The sequence below is a fragment of the Benincasa hispida genome, chromosome 12, assembly GCF_009727055.1.
Source record: "Benincasa hispida cultivar B227 chromosome 12, ASM972705v1, whole genome shotgun sequence".
Taxonomy (NCBI): domain Eukaryota; kingdom Viridiplantae; phylum Streptophyta; class Magnoliopsida; order Cucurbitales; family Cucurbitaceae; genus Benincasa; species Benincasa hispida.
Window position 1 is genome coordinate 39,664,528 of NC_052360.1, and position 10,224 is coordinate 39,674,751.

Here is a 10,224-nt window from a genome sequence, read left to right on the forward strand (position 1 = left end):
TTTAATGCAGGGGATATGCATCGATCTAAGTTAGATGTACACGAACAAGAATATAATGTCGATGAGATGACTTGCTACAATACCCTATCTCTAGGATGTATGTGTTAGTCACAGGATGCAGTAAAACACTAATGCGTCTATCTATAGATGTACTAAATGTTTCTAACTTAATGCTGGCTTGCTTATTCTCTCGAATAATTCAAGCTTAAGCAGCTTTTACCAAGTGATTTAATTGGCTTAAGCGTTTAGAATTGGATTTTGCATGAAGTTATAGATGCATCTAACATAAAGCAAGAAATAAACAGTGGCAAAGTGAGATAGATCAAATATGTGAATTTATAAAGAAATTGATTGTCTTTACAAAACCAATACTCAATCAAATGAGATGATGAAAATGATAAGTTAGATGAAATGAAAGGATTCAAGCCGCAGAGTACAATCTCTTGTCCTCTTTGGCTCAATTCTAATTCCTGTACAACCACTTGTAGAAGAAATGGAAGAAAGTTCTCTCTCGAGCTTTGCTTTCTCCACTCCTTGATCGGCGGTGGTGGTGGTTCTCTTCCCTCTTGTGTTCTTCTTGTCACCACAACACAGCTCTAAAGTCTCATATATTCAAAATTATACAATGAGCTAAAAGATCTCTTCATCTAGTGGGATTTCTTCTATTTATAGGCATCGATCTTCTCCAACTTGATGATGGGGCATCATTAAATTCCATACCTTGGTCAGCCGCCTGACACTCTGATGCTTTTCAGATGCCACCAGCTGCAGATGCCCATGCTTGCAAGTGGTGATTTGACACAAATAGCCTAAATTAATGAATCTTTCTTGCGTTGAATCCCTCCGATGCATGCCCATGCGTTTGACATTGCCTACGACACTTAGAATATTTGTTGAAATCCTGCATATCATGCGTTAGCACCGCAGTATTTTAGTAATAAACATTCTTTTGCATGAGTTTGATAGTGTTCGAGTAATTCCATGTGTTTTCTCTAAAAAGATGAGATTTTATCATTAAAGACCCTAATTGTTCCAACTTTTGAATCACAATAACTTGTATTTCTACAAGTTATCATGTAGCCTCAGGTAAACGATCGTTGGGATTTAACTAAGCGATCATTTAATTTTCTTTAGATGATCGTATAGTATTTTCTAATCGATCGTTTAGCTAATGCTAAACGATGAGGTAAATCGTTTACCATATCGCGTAGGCGCTGGTGGTAGATGATCGTAGTGGGAGCATGCGATGCTCGTCTTTTAGTAGAAGGCGCGTGCTAGACGATCACGTAGTTAGCAAGCTTCATCGCTTAGTTACTACCTATGCGATACGGAGATGCTAGCTAAGCGATTGTTTAGGCGATGGTGCTTCGCAGCATCGTAGTCGCTTAGACGATCGTAAAAGGCGGGCGCTGTGCGGAGCGTGCTAAGCGATCGTGTACTCAGGCTTCATCGCTTAGTAAAGGTACACGATCGTGTTGTAATAGCTAAACGATCGTTTGGATATTTCTAAACGATCGTATAGTTAATGCTAAATGGTCGTTTAACTCTGGAGCGCTGGTAAGTGATAGAACGAAGTGTTTGTTTTATCATCTAGACGATCGCGAGGTGCTTAGTACACGATGGATGGTTGGAGAAGCGATGCTTTGCCCAAGCGGTTCAAGACCCAGTTCGCCTGTTTGAACTGGAGACTTCTTGTCTTTGTAATTGTTAGCTTTCTTTTTGTGTTTTTGAGGCAATTTCACTCGGTTCATCAACTTTTATTGCTTATACATATGATGTATGGTGCTTATATGTCAAAGTGTTTGTTAGGTTGTGCAATTATTCATGCATCATGTATATAATTGTTATAATCTTGCATGAAGAAATTACTTGAAAGCATGCACATACATCATGAAATATAAAAGTTATATTTTTCATGCAGTGAGCATTATCATGCATCATCCTTTTATTATAAGTGTTATAGTCTAAGGGTGAATGGAAGCATGTCTTGCTTGTTTCATTGCCGTTTTGTATAAGTGTTATATAAAAGAAGTAGCAATGAATGGACAATGCATTGAGCATGACACTTAAGGCTATTTATAATCATTATGAATGCCTTGCATGTATTAGCTTAACATGGTGGGTGTTTCCGTTTATAAGCGTTATAAAGGAAATTAGACCTAAAATTGATATTCAGAGTTGCATGCGGACTTAGGGTGAACTTAAGTTTTTTAAAAGGGTTTTAAATTTGGATTGAGATAGACCTAAGTTCAAGTGGTTCTAATGAGTTTAGTAACCTAGATTAATCTTTTAAAATCGGTTTAATAAGATTAAATTAGTTGAATAAAAGATTAAATTTATTGTAAACCTATCTATAAGGGACTTTTTATCTAAGGTGGGTTCTGGCTAGGCTGGAGTTCTTAAGTTGACGGAAACGTAACACCTCTACCTGGGAACCTACCTGGAAAGGTGAATTAGATATATTTTCAACAAGCATGTGACAATTTGGTCAAAGACTCCGTTAAAGAGTTTAATGGATGATGATCAAAAGTTGTTACACTATCCAAGGTAAAAGTTACTCTTGGGAAAACCTAAAAGTCACTTAGTTAAAATCCTTAGTCGTGTTTTTTCTAAGTAAGCTAAACCCTAGGTTATAAAATACTCAGTGGGAGGAAAGGGCGTATCAAATATGTCTATGATTCGACTCACGTTTCTCCATGTATGTTCACACCGTGAGATTCATGCTTAGCTTTGAGATGCCCAGGATGCATCCCTTCGGATGGTGTTTGCATGAATCAATATCAAGGTTAATAGAGAGAGTATTTATAGTAAGTGGGTGAAGGGTGTGTGTCAACACGTCCTATGGTCTCTGTCATTGGTTCACATCGTGAGATCATTCTATACGCCATCGTGTCGCCTTCGGAGCGTCCCCTTTCAGATGGGTTTTGTGCAGTTGGTCAATATTAAGGTGAACTCCAGAAATGGATAGGGTCGCTTTAGGTTTTGTCCCAATCGGATTTTTTCCCTTCGTATTGGCCTTTTGAGATGGACCTTTAGGGCTTAAAATGACGGGTCACACTTACGGGAGATTGTTAAGTAAGTTAATGATCTCTTGGCCAAATCAATGATGGCTTGTCGTTATAGGAACAAGAGTTGTTATGGTATTAATGACTGGTTGAGAACTTCTCAATTCAGAGGAGGGATAATTGACCTCCCTTCGGCGACTTTTTTCCTAAATCTTTGAAGCGTCATTGCGAAACTAGATGTCACACGGGGTTCATGTTAGTTTTGCCAAAACATTATTAGATATTATTTTGTTTTACAACAGGTATTTGCTTAAAACCTAATGTAGGTCAATGTATTTTTCTTTTCAGTAACTCGTTAGTATTTCCGTTTAAAGCTTTTAAAAATGACCGATTATTTACAGTGGAAAGAATCGTGTGAAATGAATTTCATGACAAACGACCTCCATCCCACTACTCTCCAAAAGAGGAAACAAGACAGTAAATATGATTTATTAGTCTTGGAGACATGTCTTGTAGAGAATGATGATTCTGCCTGGATCCTTGATTCAGGTGCTACCAATCATATCAATTCCTCTTACCAAGGATTCAGTTCCTGACAAACGTTGACATAAGAAGAGATGACTCTTCGAGTCGATACTGGTGAGGTTGTTTCAGCTGTTGCTATAGGCAGGCTGAAGTTATTTGTTGACAAGGAACATTATCTGTTACTGGATAAAGTTTTTGTAGTTCCTCATATTAAGAGGAATTTAATCTCGGTTTCTTGTCTCATTGAATAAGGCTACACTGTCTTCTTTTCTGAGAATAAAGTGTTTATTTTCAAGAATGGAATGGAGATTGGTTATGGTTCAATGGAAAATAACTTATATGTACTGAGGCCGTTAGTCATAAAAGCCTTGTTTAACACTGAAATGTTCAGTATGACAACAACAGCTAAAAGACCAAAAGTTTCTCCAAAGGAAAAACACCCATCTTTGGTATCTATGGTTAGGTTATATCAATCTCAATAGGATTAAGAAGTTGGTGAAAAGTGGACTTCTAAATAGTTTAGAAGAAAACTCCTTGTCGGTATGTGAATCATGCCTCGAAGGCAAGATGACCAAACGACCTTTTACTGAAAAAGGTTACAGAGCCAAGGAAGCCTTAGAGCTTATACATTCAGATCTCTGTGGTCCGATGAATGTTAGAGCTCGAGATGGGTATGAATACTTCATCTCTTTCAGTTGATTATTCAAGGTTTGGGTATCTCTTTCTAATGCAACGTAAGTCTGAAGTCCTTGATAAGTTCAAGGAGTATAAGGCTGAAGTTGAAAACTTGTTAAGTAAGAAGATAAAAACACTACGATCTGATTGTGATCGAGAGTATATGGATCTCCAATTCCAGAACTATATGATAGAACATGGGATTGCGTCCCAACTCTCGGCCCCTGATAAACCTCAGCAGAATGATGTATCAGAAAGGAGAAACAAGACCTTGTTGGACATAGTTCGGTCTATGATGAGTTAGGCTCATCTTCCAGACTCGTTTTGGGGTTATGCAGTGCAGACTGCATGTTATATTCTGAGCAACGTTCCCTCGAAAAGTATTTTTGAAACACCTTTTGAATTATAGAGAGGTCGTAAAGGTAGTTTACGCCACTTCAGGATTTGGGGCTATCCGGCAGATGTGCTAGCGACTAACCCAAAGAAGTTGGAACCGTGTTCGAAAGTTTGCCTCTTTGTAGGCTACCCCAAGGAAACGAGAGGAGGATACTTCTATGATCTGAGTGAGAACAAAGTGTTTATTTCCACTAATGCTATCTTCTTGGAAGAAGATCACATGAGGGATCATAAACCACAAAGTAAGCTCATTTTATGTGAGATCTCAAGTGAAATTGAGACCGCTGAGGGTTCAACAAGAGTTGTCGAACAGGTCGACAGATCAACAAGGGTTATTGAGGTCGGGACGTCTAGTCAACTAGCTCAAAAGTTGAGAGTGGCTCGACGTAGTAGGAGGGTTATAAACCCACTGGATCACTACATGGGTTTGACTGAAGCCCAAAACGTCATTAAGAATGATGAGGTCGAGGATCCGTTGTCTTTTAAGAAAACAATGGAGGATGTTGACAAAGATGAATGGGTTAAGGCCATGAACTAGGAAATGGAGTCTATGTACTTTAATAACGTCTGGGAGCTTGTTGATCCACCTGATGGGGTAAGAACTATTAGGTGTAAGTGGATCTTTAAGAGAAAGAGAGGTGTAGATGGAAAGGTACAAACCTTTAAGGTTAGGCTCGTGGCAAATGGTTATACCCAGGTGAGGGAGTTAACTATGAGGAAACTTTCTCACCTTTTGTCATGCTGAAGTCTATCAGGATTCTCCTGTCCATAGCCAATTTTATGATTATGAAATTTGGCAAATGGACATCAAGACTGCCTTTCTTAATGGTAATCTTGAGGAGACCATCTATATGTCTCAACCAGAGGGGTTCATAGTTCTAGATCAAGAGCAAAGAGTTTGCAAGCTTAATAGGTCCATTTATGGGCTGAAACAAGCATTTAGATCTTGAAACATTAGATTTGACACTACTGTCAAGTCGTTTGGCTTTGACCAGAACGTTGATGTACCTTGTATTTACAAGAAGATCATCAACAACTCAGTAGCTTTCCTGTACTGTATGTGGATGATATCCTACTCATTGGAAATGATGTAGGGCATCTGTCTGACATTTAGAGTTGGCTAGTTGTCCAGTTCCAAATGAAAGATTTGGGTGAGGCACAGTATGTTCTCAGGATCCAGATTATTCGAGATTGCAAGAACAAACAGTTAGCCCTATCTCAAGCATCGTACATTGATCAAATGTTGATCAGGTACAAGATGCAGGATTCCAAGAGGGGTTTGTTACCCTTCAGGCATGGAATCGTTCTGTCTAAGGATCAATATCCTAAGACACCTCAAGAGGTTGAGGAGATGAGACGGATTCCCTATGCTTCTACTGTAGGAAGCTTGATGTATGCAATATTGTGTACTCGAACCAACATTTGCTATGCAGTAGGGATTGTCAGTCGGTCTCAGTCCAATCCAGGATTTGATCACTAGACGGCGGTCAAGACGATCCTCAAGTATCTTTGAAGAATGAGGGACTACATGCTTGTATATGGAGATAAGGATATGATCCTTACAGGATACAATGTTGCTGATCCCTTTACAAAGGCCCTCACGGTTAAAGTGTTCGAGGGTCACCTAGAAAGTCTGGGTCTGTGGGACATGCGGCATCTTGTCTAGGGCAAGTGGGAGATGATACTGGGTATGCCTTATTTTATTGTATATTGTACAGTTTTATATTGTATTGTACATTAGTCTCCCGAGTCATTAGGACAAGTGGGAGATTGTTGGGATTGGTGTCCTAATTCTCCTGGAGTCTCGTTGTTTTGTAAAGACACACGTTGTTCAATGAATAAAATAAGTTTTATTTAATTCTGGCATTTACTCATATCCAATAAACAAAGCTCCTTGGTTATCTTAATGTGAACTTAAGCATGTATATATGATATACAAGTGGATCATTCCTTAAGTGATAACCTAAATAGGTCTGAGTATAAGGATTAAGGTGGGATACCTGATCCTAGTGACACTAACGGATACGACCCACTTTGTAGAGGTTTTCAAGTGTTGTAAACTACTATAGATGGTAGATCCTGACCATTCACGTGGAGACGTGGAGCGGGGGTGTTCTATACAAAGAGTTTGTATAAGACTTGAACCAAGAGATGACTAAACTCTGGATATAACGTCGTTGATACTAGAGACTTGCATCTCACCTAAACAACCATAGGTGACACGACCTCAATCTGAGTGTTTTAGGAACTCCTGCCTTTGAGGGCGGTCCTTTGATTAGTATGGGTGAGAGTGGCCAGATTGCCCAGTTATGTACGCGATCGGTGTTTCCTCCTTCGTCTGCCTCAAACCAAGTCCGAATAGAGCCCACCCTTTGATTCTCACACCGAGAATACCAAGGTAGCCTTGTTGGTGGTGTCAGACTCAACTCGACACCATCGAGGTTTTTTGTAGGCCGTTTGTGGTGCTGCAGAGGAGTTCGCACTGTTGCGGAGGAGTTTGTGACCGAGGAGATCGTTGAGGACGAGCGCGAAGTGTTTGTGCTATGTTTGTTGTGGTGTTGCGATCGTGTAGAACGGGCATTCGAGATCGCTGTTGTTCGAGCATTTGTGTGCAACGGAGCCTGGAGACACTTCTGCCATTGTGCGTAAAGTTTGATCTTCTTTATTGCATTTGTATTGTTTATTGCTGTAATTTCTATGTATGAATTGTATAACCATTTGTTTGAAGTCGTCTGTAAATATATGTTCATTCATGATTGTAATTGGAATTATCTTGCTTTCGCTGCTATGGAAATCTCACTTACTATTTTCTTCAACCCTAAAAAACTGTAGCTGTGAGAGCCTTCGTAAACGGTCAACAATATATCTACTTACCCCTACTTTGGGGAAGAAGTGAGTTCTATCTTGTGTAGCTGAGTTCCCAACTCCCCAATCAAGGAATCTCCAAGTGGTAGGTTTGAGTTGGCAATCTGGCCACTCGCACCCATGCAAATCCAAAGGACCACCCTCAAAGGTTAGGAGTTCCCAACTCACTCAGGATTAAGGTCATGTTACCTATGGTCATTCTAGTGAAGTGAAGTCTCTGTCATGAACAATGTTATATAACGAGATTATACACTTCATGGTCTGGTCTTATGCAAACTCCTTTGTATAGGACACCCCGCTCGCATGTCTTGACATGAATATGATCGGGATCAGACCATCTGTAGCACGTCACAACACTTATAACTATCTATAAAGTGGGCCGCATCCGTAGTATCACCAGGATAAAATTTCCCTCCTATATCAATATATGTACAACGACAATCAGGGATCTTAGTTTATTGGTTTGTGGTAAATGCAAATAAAACATCTCATGTTTCATAGACAACAATGAAGAAAATATCTTTATTATTACATCACAAACGTTTGTTCAATACAGGTGTTTACAAACTACAAGACCCAACGAGAGTTTAAAACATCAACCTCAACACCTCGAACCCAATCGAGTCCAACTCGATCCACGAACGGATTTAGAACACTAACCACAAGTGTTACCTTGGTATTCTCGGTGTGAGAATCCAAGAGTTGTGGGCTCTGTATGATCTTGGATTGAGGAAGACAGGAGGTATATGATCGAGTAAGTAGGAGATGAAGACTGTCTATCGTATAGACGACTCAGTTGTTTAAAAGACGGAAGCCTAACGTATAGACTTTGCTACTCGATCGTGTAGCAAGGATCAATGAGTAACTATTGTATAGTCAACTCTTAGCTTGATCGTGTATGCTCTTAATGCTATTGCTTAGTAAAAACACTTTTTACTTGATAGCCTTTTTCGTGAGGTTTTCCCAAATGAATCAACTCCCAATTTTGGAAAAAAACAATTTTTCTTTTATCTCATGGTTACCATAAAACTTCCAATAACCTCCCACTCAATTCGGTTATTAGAGAAAAAAAATTAATTATCATATAAGAATATATTATAAATAAATATGATCATCAACTTATCATATTATATTTATAACCTATAGTTTTAATATTTCATCATATGAAACATATAAACCATAGTTCTTTTTCTATTTTATGGTACTTAATATAAATCATATTTATATTAATTCCTCTAATTAATGTATCAAATACATCATATCAATTATATCACATATAATTGAATTTCCTTTTGTTAATTTGAACACTTCAAACTAATCCAAAATCTAATTCTCAATTTGAACCCATTGAGCTACCAAAGGGACCTCATGGACTAGTAGCTTGAAGCTCCAATGGTACGTGAATAACTTACTAAACACTTTAGTCACGAGATCCACGATCCATTAACTGTTAGTCACTCCACTAAAGACCGACAGCTGCACTCTTCGCACTATAGATATATTTATGTGTCCATATAACCAATCAACAGTGTGATAACCCTTCACAAATCGCTTGTAAGTATAGCTGGGCCAATTTACTGTGCCCCTGTAGTTGTATCTACCTTCTTAAGTACCACTGATTTCTTTAATGAACAATAAGTCATAGTCCTACTATGACTGAGTCCTCTCTTCCAAAGAGAGGGTGTGGCAACTATGTTCAAGACCTGGAATTAGCCTTTAAGAGAGCAATTTATTTACTTATCCTTGCTTCGGGGAAGGAGTGAATTCCGTCTTGTGTAGCTGAGTTCCCAAAAAGGTAGGCTTGTTGAGTTGGCAATCTGGCCACTCTCACCCATACTAATCAAAGGACCGCCCTCATAGGCAGGAGTTCCCAACTCACTCAGGATTAAGGTCATGTCACTTATGGTCATTTTAGTGAAATGTATGTTGGATTTTATGTCCTAAAACTCGTAGTTTGTAAATTGATAAACATATTCTATTTTTTTTTTCGATAAAATTGTTATCTAAATTGTAATCTTGAATCCAATAAACTAACATCCTGAGGCTATTTATAGTATAGGGATAAGGTTGGGAGCCTTGTTCTGGGGACACTATGGATGCGGCCCACTTTTGTAGTTAGTACAAACGATATAATCCTGAATCGTTCATATAGAGATATGTGAGTGGGGGCATCCTATGCAATGAGTTTGTATAAGACTGGACCACGACTTAGTCACTTTTTCTTTATAACACCGTTTACTGTATAAAATTGACTAATTCAAATTTGATGACCTAGGTAACTCGATCTCAATCTTGAGCTAACTATGAACTCCTGTTTATTCGGGATTATCCTTAGATCTGCATGGGTGAGAGTAGCTCAACAGCGCTGGCTCAATAAGCCTCCCATTTCAAGGGCAAGACTGGGTGAATAGCTGGGGACATAGGGTGCAAGACGGACTTCACTTCTACCTGTCTCTAAGGGTAGTAGATAGGTTGTTCCCTTAAGTGCTGACTTTAGAATTAGAACAAGGGGCCCCACCCTCTCATTAGGCTGAGAGGGACTCGATTTGTTGGTTGGACCACAAATCAATTGTTCTTTAGAGGTTCAGTGGGACTGAAGGAATAAGAAGTGTTCTCGGGGGTAAAACGGTATTTTGACCCAGCCAAGACCACGAACAACCTATGAAAGATTGACTTACTGGTTATGGTTATATCAGATGGAAAGAAACATATCTACAGTGAGGGGAGTGCACTTACGGAACTTTAGTGGAATGACCTG